Here is a 14,618-nt window from a genome sequence, read left to right on the forward strand (position 1 = left end):
GAAAAGGTATGATCAAAGTGTGAACTTGCCTGCAATGTAGATGAAGATGATTCGCACTTAAAACTCTTGATAGATCTACTCGTCACACTCCGGTCAATCTATCGTAAGCAAACCACAATAAGTACTCATCTAATGCACAAGTAAAACTCGAACGAGAGAACGAACCAGAAAATTCAACTTAAGAACTTCGGTTGCAAAGAAAGAACGAACCGAACAAATGACGGAAAACAAACGGCGGAAGAAACAACTCGGTCTAGCAAGTTGAAACTAGGTCAAATTTTACCGGGGCAAAAACTTGTTTAAGTTGATTAGACGGAACGGCGGTTTCGAAACGAAACTCCAGGCGCTTGAATCACCTGATTCCGATAAACGAGCGAGAAGATAAACTAGAACGAAGATCGGATCTGAGATCGCCGATCGCGGAATAAATCCGACGAGAAAAAAAAGAAGAACGGTTATACGAACGGACGTCGTTAACCGGGAATAATCGGTGATCACGTTCGTTGAGACGAACGGTCCGAAAGAAGAACGAAAACTAATCTAGGGTTTTGGAAAAAGAGATCGAAACGAAAAACCGATCTAGAACACCGGAACGGTTTAGCGAAAAACCGGAAAGAAAACGAATCGGAGAGAAAACGGAACGATCTTCTAGAAGAAAAATCGAACCGGGGAAGAAAAGAGACGCGGCGCGGTACCTCCGGCGAGGGGCTCCAGCGAATGGCGGCGTAAGGCGGCGGCGTTGGGCGGTGGCGCGGTGATGGTGAGGTGGTGGTGTGGCGGTGGCAAGGTGCGGCGCGGCGCGGTGGTGGTGAGGCGGCTTAGGCGCGGGGCGGCGGTGACGCAGGGCGGCGCGGCGCGGGGTGAGAGGCGCGGTGGAGGCTTGGGGCTTTTGGGTTTGATGATTTAGAGGGGGGGTGTGGGGGTATTTATATTGGGGAGGGGGGGTTTGCTTGGAGGAGGGAACAAGGAATAAGAATAGGAGTAGGAAAGATCTAGAAAAAGAAACGGAATAAACGGAAGTAGGAAAAAAGTCCTACTAGGACTTCCAAAAGACAAAGGCGGCGGCTCCTGGAGCCTGGGCACGCGCGCGGTGCGGCGATGGCCTTGGTCTTGGCTGGCCGGCCGGCGGCTTGGGCCTTTGGCCCAAGGCGCTGAGGTTTTTTTTAAACGGTTCCGCGCTCGGAAAAACACAGAAAAAAAAATCTACCGAACTCCAAAACTAATAAAGTAAATTTTCCCCGACTCCTAAAAATGAGTCGAACAAAATGAACTTTTCTACAGACCTAAAAGCAATTTTTAAAAACGCGCATTTTTCCCTATCCAAATAAAATGCAAATGAACACCGGAAAACAAAATTGATTTATCCATTAGATCTTCATTTTTTTCCTAACTTTGGGAAAGTCATATTATTCCCTCTCTTATTTTTTGATAACGGAAAAATTATTGAAGATGAAATAAATAAATCAAATGATCCTCTTTTCAAATTCGAGAAAACTCTCAAATATGAAAATAACGAAATCTCCAACTCTCTCCGAAGGTCCTTGAGTTGCGTGAAATTTCTAGGATCGACCAACATGCAAGAAAATAAGATATGCATGATGATCTAATATTCCAAAAAAATAAATTCAAAAGAACTTTGAATTTAATTCTTTGAAACTCCCAACTCATATTTCATATAATTTGAAGAAGTCATTTTACCTTCTCTCGTGAAAATCATTGAGTCGCATAAAGTTTCAGAATTGGAATATTTCCAAATGAAATTCAATTATTTTTCAAACACCCTTTTCATTTTTAAATGGAAGAAGTCATGTCATCTTCTCTCTAGGGTTTTGTGTTTGAAAAAATTTGAATTCATGGAGATCAGAAAGCAAATATGAAAGTTTGGGAAAGTCCTTTTATTCCCTCTCATTTAACTTTCAAAAATTTCGAATTCACTCACTATCAGAAAATCAATCAAACAATCAGTCAAATCTATTTATTTATTATAACATTCCAAAATTTAGAATTTTGGGATGTTACAAACCTACCACCCTTAAAAGGAATCTCGTCCTCGAGATTCGGAGAGGCTAGCAAGAAAAGGTTAGGGTTTGGGGGTCTCCTCAAAATTCATCGATCGTCTCCGGGGTCTGGGGTGCTACCACCCTTAGAAGCATGGTTACGGTTCCATCAAAACTCGTATACTTCATCCATATTCTTGACAGTGTTGGTCTTCTCAAATCCTCGAGAAAATTCCTTCTCTGAGCTCTTCTGGTAGTGGCATAACCTTTACCTCAATTCTTCTGTCTTTCATCTAGGTAAGGTTATTCCGAGATTGGGTCTTCTTAGCTGACAGGTCTAGCGCCAAAACTAAACAACTATCGATATCTCATGGTGGTCAACAATTTATGATTTCTCCTGCAGGAAATGAGTCTGGGTTGATCCTCACCGTATAACCTACGGTTGGCAAAGCTGCCTTGTACAAGGAAAAAAATACCTATACCATTCTAAGGCTTAAACAAGGTTTTGATCGTCGTCTCTCCACTATAGGTAAGTCACTCAGATTTACCATCCCATATAGCAGGGCGAATAATAAGAGTAAGTTGGTATGGTGATCAATCCATCGCGCACCCAAATCATTACCATGTATACAGTTTAGCGAATCTCGCATTCTAACACTCGGTCATCCTCACAAGCATTGCAGAATTTCTCTTGTCGACGAACCAAGTTCGGATAAATCCATAGGTTCTGCAAGTCAAACAACCATCTATCGTTCCTTCACAACTCTCAGGTTTTGCGTTACTCCTATAGGATCGTCTATCGATAAGGGCATATCCTCTTCCAGGGTTTTTCCTTCAGCAAGAGTGTGCTTGATTCTTGGTAGGTCCTGGGGCCTGTGGGTTATGGCCCATCTCATCACTTGCAAACCTTGAACTCTTCATCGGAGCAGCGGATCTCTAATCCAACATCCAACTTCCAGCTTTCCCAGTATACTTAAATCCATCCAATTGTACTGTCTTCCTTCCTTCTATTGGCTCCAAACTAGGACATGTTTACTCAGACTCATCATGGAGTTTTCCATTGATCCATATTTCCAACATCATACTTCCTTTATATCCAATAGTACTTCATCTCTTCATCCTCGTGGGGTATCCCTCATACCGAGGTAAAAAAAACTTATACTTATGAAGTCCATACTCCACTTCATGGAATATCATTATCCTTTCCGCGGTCAAGCGTCCTTACAGGGGAATACTGGCCATCTCTGCTTGGCACTTCTTCAACTGGGAAACATGAAACACATCTTGAACTCCTGACAGTCCTTCGGGTAACTCCAACTTGTTGGCCACTTCTCCCATACGCTCCAAAACTCGGTATGGTCCTACAAATCTCGGGGCTAACTTTTACCTTAACTCCAATTCGTTTAACTCCTCGTAGAGGGGACACACGAAGACATGCTCTGTCTCCAATTTCCTAGACTACCTCCTTGAGTTTTGAGTCTGCACAACTCTTCTGCCTGGACTGAGCTACCTTCAGTCTATCTTGAACATTCTCTTCTGACTCCTTGATCACATTTGATCCAAACAACTGACGGTCTCCAACTTCATCCCACATACTCTTGGGGTATCACACATATCAAGACAAAACTCGTATTCATTTTGTCCGAAATCCATTACAGGGTACTACCACCCTTAAAATGCACAAATTTTCCATAGACCATATTTCTCATATCCTCAGAATGGCTAAAATTCTTCTTCATAGAGTAACAACTCATAAAATCCATATCAGTACCAACGATGCTAACTTTATTCATTTTCAAGTGATTACAATCTCTCGCTTTTCCATTACATGTCTCAACTCAACACCTCAAGAAAATGTTCTCACTTCTACTACTATATTTCTTCTGTTATAAACTCAACTATTTATCACAAGTCTCATTCTCCTTCGGACAAACCCTGGCAAAGTGCCCTGCTTCATTACCACTAAAACATATTACTTCTGACAAGTATCAAGGTTTCCTTTTTGGGCAATTGTTGAGGTAGTGCCCTGACTCCTTGCACCTGTAACAGGTGATATGACTCAGGTCCTTCCTGGAATCCAATCGGTTTCTCTTCCTGGAATTTTCCATTCCAATCAGGGCTCCTATTTTCTGTGGGTCATACTCTATTTCCTCCGTCGGGAATTCTACTAGATTCCCATTCATACAATTCTGGGAGAGGTGTCCTTCTTCTCCACATGAATAGCAAGACTTGGTGTAGGGTTTAATTGGTTCCTCTTTGGGCGTGTCCTCCACATCTTCCTTCATCACAGGTTCTTCTAAAATTTCCATGAGGGCTCCTTTCATTACTTCGTTCTTCTGCTGGATGGCTCTTTGTACCAAGGGGTAAATGTGACACTGAGCATGATAGTGGGTAGTCCATTCTCACAAGAAACAAGTGATCTGCCTAGTTGGGCATTCTTCAGCTGGGTGACTTCCTTCACAATTAGGGCATTCATCCTTGTGTTCTTTATGGGTGTAGCCTATTTCTTCACAAAGCTTGCATGCACAAGGTTTCTTCATATCTTTTCCATAAGGTTTCAACTTCTGGGACACAAACTGAGACTTTAGCAAAGTCAACTTAAATTCTTTCCAAGTGCTTACTCCTTGCCATCCATTGATGATTTGGTATATCCTCCACCAAGTAGCAGCACCTCTTTCAAAGCATTGAAGAGCATGCTGGGTCATATCCTTTCCGACTATAGGGTTGTTCTCCATATGATCCTCCATGTTCTGAATCCATCGGTCTGTCTCCAATTGACTCATCGGTCCCGAAAATACAAGCTCATCTCCATTCATCCTCTATTGGGTCCATGGGTTTTGGGGTGAGATAAGAGAGGTAGAGAGGGATACACACAATACAAACAAAAGTTTTGAAAAGACAGATTTTATTGTGGCTGTCAGAAAAACAACAAACAAATGACAGCTCACAATCGTCGCATCTAACGTAGGTGTATAATAGGGGTTTGGTCTTCTAAAGGTCAATAAATCTTCAACGTCTCCAAACTCTTCAAGCCTTGTTCAAGCCTCCAATGGCTTATTCCAATCATGCTTGTCCTTCTCAAGTTCTTTTGCCAGATCATCTCTGTTGACGTGAAATCTCTCGTGACATCCTGTAATATTCTGGAGTTGCATTTCAAACTTCTAGGTTTCAACATCCTTCACATGAACCATGGTCATACTGTCCTTCGGTTCCTGACAAATCTCCGGTATCTCGAGGTTGTAGCTCCTCCATCTTGGCTACTTTCAGCTTTTGGTTCCTGAGTTCTTCACGAAATGCTTCCTTGTCTAATATGCTTTCATGGAGTTCCACCTTAAACTTCTTTATGTACTACTCCAGATCCTGGTGTTACACCATCTAAAGTTAAAACTTCATCTCTTGCTGATAGATGCTCCATCAGCCTTCTACCATCCAATCCTGCCATGCATATGCATGCTTAACTCCGCACGGTGACAATAGCATAAGCGGGCGATAACCTCATGGATAGCCGTGTTTCTGCTCTTGTCATTTCCATGAGCTATCTCTCCATAGTTGATATCTCCTGCATTGGGGTTTCCTTGACAAAACTTCGAGTTCTCATGCTCCTTGTTTCAGTCTTTCTCCAATACACCTTGATCTCGGGTATTGACAACTTTCATAGTCTGCCAAGTTCCATAAGGGTAGCCTTACTAGGTCATACAAATCTGGGGATTCTTCAGAGCCTTCAAATTCTACTTGTCTTCGGTCTTCAGCCGTTGTAGTTTCCATTATCATAATGTATGGTAAAATCTTCTTCATTCCGAATGGTCTTATTGGTCTGATATCCTGTACATCTTGGAGTGGTCTCATCAGTCGAATCTTCGAGTGGTCAAAAGGGGAAAGGGGTATGGTCTCACTAAAGGGAAATTTTGAATAAGCTCAGAAGAGAAGAGAGGTAAAAGATCTTTTTGAAAGGGAAAGTTGTAGAGAAAAGTCTTTGCTATGGGCTTGCCAATTTCTAGGGTCACGTCCTACAGTCAACATGTGCTCTAATACCATCTTGTAGCGACCCGACCCAAATGGGTCAAGTCTCTGTGCTTATGTGTCATCCCTAGATCAGTATGCTGACACACACAGTACTCGACGGATTTATAACAGAGGTAAATCACATGTATATAGTAACGTAAATACTATTACCTCAATCCATATAGCGGAAGCAATAAGGTTGTGGTTACCCATCAACACCAACGGCAAAGTTGAGTGTAGAAATCGTAACCCTAACGTATCACTTACTCGTCGTAAGAAACCTGCAACATGAGACGTTGCAGCCCGAAACGGGTCAGTACATTGAATGTACTGGCAAATTCACACCATAGAGAATGATGAATAAAGGCTATCACTACATGCATATTTGGCTGGTGGAAAAGCTCTATGGTTATAAGGTTTTTGCGTAAAGCCAATTTTTCCCTACTGCAAAGGAATAAATTTATTTAACTATCATGGTGGTTGTGAAACATTGAGAATGGTTGACAGCATTCTCAATCCCAATTAAAAATAATTAAAACCCAACAACATTAATTAGAAGTAACATGATGAGATTCACAATGATATTCAAGTACTAGATACTCAAGTTGTCCATAACCGGGGACACGGCTAATCATGATTAGTTTGTACACTCTGCAGAGGTTTGCGCACTTTTCCCCACATGACTCGATCGCCTCCGTTTGTTTTCTCGCAACTACATGGTGTTTGAGAAGACGGATGATCGAGACATAGTCTTTCAGAAGCACTAGCACCTTACATGTGGGGTAGACCGTACCACCTACAACCCCTACATCTGCTAGTCCACCCCGTAAGAGTTCGCACAACTTAGTCAACTATGCCAGAGCCCATAGTAGCATGTGGCTGCACACGGAAGTTTCTAGCATGAATTATCTTATGATCCCTTTGAGCCTGGGTGGCGGTCCAAAAAAAACAGGCAAGTCCTGATAGACATCAGGTGCCTCAATCCACCCAGATGTGTGTTTAAGTTGCCACCTTAGATAAACCATTAAAATTATCAACTCACATCTGTCATGGATATCACTCACCCAATCCACGTCTACTAGCATAGCATGGCATAATAAGCAAACGTAGAAGTAACTCCCAAAGGTTTCATAATAATACAGGTAATAGGTACTACCTCATCTACTTCCCATCCCACAATTTAATTAGATCCTAATCATGCAATGTGAGAGGATTGATCTAATGCAATAAAACTGGGTTGTAGAAAAGGTATGATCAAAGTGTGAACTTGCCTGCAATGTAGATGAAGATGATTCGCACTTAAAACTCTTGATAGATCTACTCGTCACACTCCGGTCAATCTATCGTAAGCAAAATAGTACCACACAATAAGTACTTCATCTAATGGCACAAGTAAAACTCGAACGAGAGAAACGAACCAGGAAAGTTCAACTTAGAACTCGGTTGCAAAGAAAAGAACGAACCGAACAAAGAACAGAAAACAACGGCGGAAGAAACAACTCGGTTCTTAGCAGTTGAATCTAGGTCAATTTTACTGGGGCAAACTTGTTTAAGTTGATTAGACGGGAACGGGCGGTTTCGAAACGAAAACTCCAGGCGCTTGAATCACCTGATTCCCGATAAACGAGCGAGAAGAAAAAACTTAGAACGAAGATCGGATCTGAGATCCGATCGCGGAATAAATCCGACGAGAAAAAAAGAAGGAACGGTTATACGAACGGACGTCGTTAACCGGGATAATCGGTGATCACGTTCGTTGAGACGAACGGTCCGAAAGAAGAACGAAAACTAATCTAGGGTTTCGGAAAAGAGAATCGAACGAAAAACCGATCTAGAACAATCGGAACGGTTTAGCGAAAAAAGGAAAGGAAAACGAATCGGAGAGAAAAGAAACGGAACGTTTCTAGAAAGAAATCGAACCGGGGAAGAAAAGGAGACGCGGCGCGGTTACCTCCGGCGAGGGGCTCCGGCGAATGGCGGCGTAAGCGGCGCGTGCGGTGGCCGTGATGGTGAGGTGGTGGTGTGCGGTGGCGGTGGCAAGGTGCGGCGCGCGCGGGTGGAGGCGCTTAGGCGCGGCGGCGTGACGCAGGGCGGCGCGCGCGGGTGAGTAGGGCGGGGTAGGCTTGGGGGCTTTTGGGTTTGATGATTAGAGGGGGGGTGTGGGGGTATTTATATTGGGGAGGGGGGTTTGCTGGGGAGGGGACAAGATAAGATAGGAGTGGAAAGATCTAGAAATAGAAAAGGAATATACGGAAGTAGGACAAAAGTCCTACTAGGACTTCCAAAAGACAAAGGCGGCGGCTCCTGGAGCCTGGGCACGCGCGCGGTGCGGCGATGGCCTTGGCCTTGGCTGGCCGGCCGGCGGCTTGGGCCTTTGGCCCAAGGCGCTGAGGTTTTTTTTTAAACGGTTCCGCGCTCGGAAAAACACAGAAAAACAAAATCTACCGAACTCCAAAACTAATAAAGTAAATTTTCTCCGACTCTAAAAATGAGTCGAACAAAATGAACTTTTCTACAGACCTAAAAGCAATTTTTGAAAACGCGCATTTTTCCCTATCCAAATAAAAACAAACAAACACCGGAAAACAAAATTTGATCTATTTCATTAAATCTTCATTTTTCCTAATTTTGGGAGTCATATTATTCCTCTCTTATATTTTTGATAACGGAAAAATTATTGAAGATGAATAAATAAATCAAATGATCCTCTTTTCCAAATTCGAGAAAACTCTCAAATAATGAAAATAACGAAATCTCCAACTCTCTCCGAAGGTCCTTGAGTTGCGTGAAATTTCTAGGATCGACCAAAAATGCAAGAAAATAAGATATGCATGATGATCTAATATTCCAAAAAAATAAATTCAAAAGAACTTTGAATTTAATTCTTTGAAACTCCCAACTCATATTTCATATAATTTGAAGAAGTCATTTTATCTTCTCTCGTGAAAATCATTGAGTCGCATAAAGTTTCAGAATTGGAATATTTCCAAATGAAATTCAATTATTTTTCAAACACCCTTTTCATTTTTAAATGGAAGAAGTCATGTCATCTTCTCTCTAGGGTTTTGTGTTTGAAAAAATTTGAATTCATGGAGATCAGAAAGCAAATATGAAAGTTTGGGAAAGTCCTTTTATTCCCTCTCATTTAACTTTCAAAAATTTTGAATTCACTCACTATCAGACAGTCAATCAAACAATCAGTCAAATCTATCTATTTATTATAACATTCCAAAATTTAGAATTTTGGGATGTTACAGTGTTACATTAATGTTCTAATGATGTCTAGATATACATAGAAGATCAGCAGCAACAACAACAACACAACCCTGTTTGGATACTCAACTTAGCTAGAGGTTAGAGTTAGTTTCTAGCTCATTACTAACCCTGAACTAACTCCATCCAAAGAGTTGTTTGGATGGCAGGGTTAGATTGACAATAAATGCACTAGGAGAACTAGCTCTAATTAGCACCTCTTGGGTTGGATAGTTTTTTTGGGTGGGTTATAGATACAACTAGCTCAAACTAGCCCTCATGTTTAGATATACTTTAGGGCTATTTGAGCCCGAACTATCTCAAACTAACTGTAACCCCTGGATACAGCAGCAGCTAATCAGCCGATAATTTGTAAGAATGCATTAAACTCCTTCCGGCCCATAATATAAGATTTAATTCATCTAATATGTGAGTATATTGGATGTTATAAGATACTCCCTCTGTTCCTAAATATTTGTCTTTTTAGAGATTTCAAATGGACTACCACATACATTTGTATATAGACATATTATAAAATAGTGTTGTGCTACATCATTGTGCAATTGATGTTTAGCTTCTAATATTAACTTGGTGCTTTTAGGTACATATGTCATTTGTAAAGATCCGCGCTTAGACCCTTTCTGCGTATGGGGCAATGAGATATCGATGAACCAACATCAAGTGAGGAAGATGATAAAGATTGTTAGTAAGATGGGTCCAAAGATGGCAATTAAACTATTTGTTTACACTTTATCCAAGAGAACAGCGAACTGCAGGATGGTAAGCAAGAACTCTGCAACCTTCTTTTTACTTCCCATAATGAGTTGTGTTAGATGACAATGTGTGAATCTTTTTCCTTTGTAGTGGTTGCCAAAGTAGTTTACTCAAGATTACTTCTCAAACTACATGATTGGTGGGCATGCAAAGGTTAAAGTATTTCTACCAGAACATGATGATTATCTAGATGTTTTCATGAAGACCGTGAAGGATGGGTGGTCGGCCATCACAAGGGGTAGGACTAGAGTCGTGCGTGCCTTCTGCATGGAGGAGGGCACAATATGGGCATTCCGCTTCACCTTGTTCAGCAACCAGAATATATTTCGCCTCTTTCTTTACCATCTTTAATACTACAAGTATACAACTGCGGTTCATCATTATTTATTTGGTTCTTATGTAATTCTTGAACATATGTACCTATGAATCGAATAATGCATTGGTTTTTTGAACCTGATGCATATGAATAAAGCTGTAGCATACATTCAAATTCAAATCCAGATCCGGTACAATTTGAAAAGGCAGCAATTAAATTAGGGTGAAATTACACTCTCCAGGTTGTTACGGCACACACGGTTGGTAAAACACAAACGTTTGCGATATGCACCATAATTCGAGACGGTTCACAGAGAGGAAATGTGTGCAAGCATGCACACAGTTGCCGTTTGCAAACTGTGTGCGATGTCAGACAATATCACAAACGGTGAGGGCAAACTAAAAATTTTTGTTAGTTGCCTTATCGTACAAGATTCGCAACGATGAACTGTTTCTCATGAAGTATGCATCGTAAACGTTCCACCACAGGATAGCGTGTGCGATAGTTGTCGTGTACGACGATGTTATGTGGTCCGACGTTTCGTAATCCTATCTGACACTCGTACGATGATTAGCTAATCTTCTTAACCGTGAACTATTTGTGATGGGCCGCGCATCATACACATTCTATAATAGTTAACCGTCTGTGATGGGCCGCACATCATAAACATAGCACCACAGCATACCGACTGCGATGGCAATGCAAGCAGAAACGAGTAGGAGTATTTAGGGGCCCTATTGATGGAAATATGCCCTAGAGGCAATAATAAAGTTGTTATTTATATTTCCTTATATCATGATAAATGTTTATTATTCATGCTAGAATTGTATTAACTGGAAACTTAGTACATGTGTGAATACATAGACAAACAGAGTGTCACTAGTTTGCCTCTACTTGACTAGCTCGTTGAATCAATGATGGTTATGTTTCCTAACCATAGACATGAGTTGTCATTTGATTAACAGGATCACATCATTAGAGAATGATGTGATTGACTTGACCCATCCGTTAGCTTAGCACGATGATTATTTAGTTTGTTGCTATTGCTTTCTTCATGACTTATACATGTTCCTATGACTATGAGATTATGCAACTCCCGAGTACCGGAGGAACACTTTGTGCGCTACCAAACGTCACAACGTAACTGGGTGATTATAAAGGTGCTCTACAGGTGTCTCCGATGGTGCTTGCTGAGTTGGCATAGATCGAGATTAGGATTTGTCACTCTGATTGTCGGAGAGGTATCTCTGGGCCCTCTTGGTAATTCACATCACTATAAGCCTTGCAAGCATTGTGACTAATGAGTTAGTTGTGGGATGATGCATTATGGAACGGGTAAAGAGACTTGCCGGTAACGAGATTGAACTAGGTATAAGGATACCGATGATCGAATCTCGGGCAAGTAACATACCGATGACAAAGGGAACAACGTATGTTGTTATGCGGTTTGACCGATAAAAATCTTCGTAGAATATGTAGGAGCCAATATGAGCATCCAGGTCAGCTTTTGGTTATTGACCGGAGACGAGTCTCGGTCATGTCTACATAGTTCTCGAACCCGTAGGGTCTGCACGCTTAAAGTTCGGTGACGATCGGTAATATGAGTTTATGTGTTTTGATGTACCGAAGGTAGTTCGGAGTCCCGGATATGATCACGGACATGACGAGGAGTCTCGAAATGGTCTAGACATAAAGATTGATATATTGGAAGCCTATATTTGGACATCGGAATAGTTTCACGTGAAATCGGTATTTTACCTTAGTGCCGGGGGTGTTACCGGAACCCCCCGGGGGTTAATGGGCCTTGTTGGGCCCTGATACGTCTCCAGCGTATCTATAATTTTTGATTGTTCCATGCTATTATATTATCAACCTTGGATGTTTTATATGCATTTATATGCTATTTTATATGATTTTTGGGACTAACCTATTAACCTAGAGCCCAGTGCCAGTTTCTGTTTTTTCCTTGTTTTAGAGTATCGCAGAAAAGGAAAATCAAACGGAGTCCAATTGACCTGAAACTTCACGGAACTTATTTTTGGAACGGAAGCAATCCAGAACACTTGGGGTGTACGTAAGGGAAGCAACGTGGAAGGCGTGAGGTAGGGGGCGCGCCCTCCACCCTCGTGGGCCCCTCGTGGCCCCCCTGACGTATTTCTTCCTCATATATATACCAATATACCCTAAAACCATTGGGGAGTATAATAGATCGGGAGTTCTGCCGCCAGAAGCCTCCGTAGCCACAGAAAACCAATCTAGACCCGTTCCGGCACCCTGCCGGAGGGGGAATCCCTCTCCGGTGGCCATCTTCATCATCCCGGTGCTCTCCATGACGAGGAGGGAGTAGTTCTCCCTCGGGGCTGAGGGTATGTACTAGTAGCTATGTGTTTGATCTCTCTCTCTCTCTCTCGTGTTCTTAAGGTGGTACGATCTTGATGTATCGCGAGCTTTGCTATTATATTTGGATCCTATGATGTTTCTCCTCCTCTACTCTCTTGTAATGGATTGGGTTTTCCCTCTGAAGTTATCTTATCGAATTGAGTCTTTAAGGATTTGAGAACACTTGATGTATGTCTTGCGTGGGATAACCTTGGTGACAATGGGTTATTCTATTGAATCACATGATGTATGTTTTGGTGATCAACTTGCGGGTTCCGCCCATGAACCTATGCATAGGGGTTGGCACACGTTTTCGTCTTTACTCTCCGGTAGAAACTTTGGGGCACTCTTTGAAGTTCTATGTGTTGGTTGAATAGATGAATCTGAGATTGTGTGATGCATATCGTATAATCATACCCACAGATACTTGAGGTGACATTGGAGTATCTAGGTGACATTAGGATTTTGGTTGATTTGTGTCTTAAGGTGTTATTCTAGTACGAACTCTATGATAGATTGAATGGAAAGAATAGCTTCATGTTATTTTACTACGGACTCTTGTATAGATCGATCAGAAAGGATAACTTTGAGGTGGTTTCGTACCCTACCATAATCTCTTCGTTGTTCTCCGCTATTAGTGACTTTGGAGTGACTCTTTGTTGCATGTTGAGGGATAGTTATATGATCCAGTTATGTTATTATTGTTGAGAGAACTTGCACTAGTGAAAGTATGAACATTGCAATACCGTTTGTGCTCACTTTTATCATTAGTTACCTTGCTATTTTTATATTTTTAGAATACAAAAATCTTTATCTACCATCCATATACCACTTGTATCACCATCTCTTCACCGAACTAGTGCACCTATACAATTTACCATTGTATTGGGTATGTTGGGGACACAAGAGACTCTTTGTTATTTGGTTGCACGGTTGCTTGAGAGAGACCGTCTTCATCCTACGCCTCCTACGGATTGATAAACCTTAGGTCATCCACTTGAGGGAAATTTGCTACTGTCCTACAAACCTCTGCACTTGGAGGCCCAACAACGTCTAGAAGAAGAAGGTTGTGTAGTAGATATTAGGCCTTAGTGGAGAGAGAGAGGGGCCGGCCAAGGCAGGGCCGCGCACCCCTCCCCTTGAGTCCGAATAGGACAAGGAAGGGGGGGCCCTTGCCTTTCCCCTCTCCCACTCCTCCTCCTGGCGCGCCCTGCTAGGGCCGGCCGGCCTCCCCCTTGCTCCTTTATATACGGGGGCAGGGGCGCCCCATAGACACACAAGTTGATCAGTTGCTCTTTTAGCCGTGTGCGGTGCCCCCTCCACCATAATCCTCCTCGGTCATATCGTAGCGGTGCTTAGGCGAAGCCCTGCGTCGGTAGCATCATCATCACCGTCATCACGCCGTCATGCTTACGAAACTCTCCCTTGAAGCTCTGCTAGATCGGAGTTCATGGGACGTCACCGAGTCGAACGTGTGCTGAACTCGGAGGTGTCGTATGTTCGGTACTTGGATCGGTCGGATCGTGAAGACGTACGCCTACATCAACCGCGTTCTCATAATGCTTCTGTTTCTGGTCTACGAGGGTACATGTATGACACTTTGCCTTCTCGTTGCTATGCATCACCATGATCTTGCGTGTGCGTAGGATTTTTTTTGAAATTACTGCGTTCCCCAACAGTGGTATCAGAGCCAGGTTTATGCGTAGATGTTATATGCACGAGTAGAACACAAAGGAGTTGTGGGTATGGGTATATACATATTGCTTGCCGTCTCTAGTTGATTCTTGATTCAACGGCATTGTTGGATGAAGCGGCCCAGACCGACATTACGCGTACGCTTACGCGAGACTGGTTCTACCGACGTGCTTCGCACACATGTGGCTAATGGGTGTCTGTTT

The sequence above is a fragment of the Triticum urartu genome, chromosome 3, assembly GCF_003073215.2.
Source record: "Triticum urartu cultivar G1812 chromosome 3, Tu2.1, whole genome shotgun sequence".
NCBI classification, from domain to species: Eukaryota; Viridiplantae; Streptophyta; class Magnoliopsida; order Poales; family Poaceae; genus Triticum; species Triticum urartu.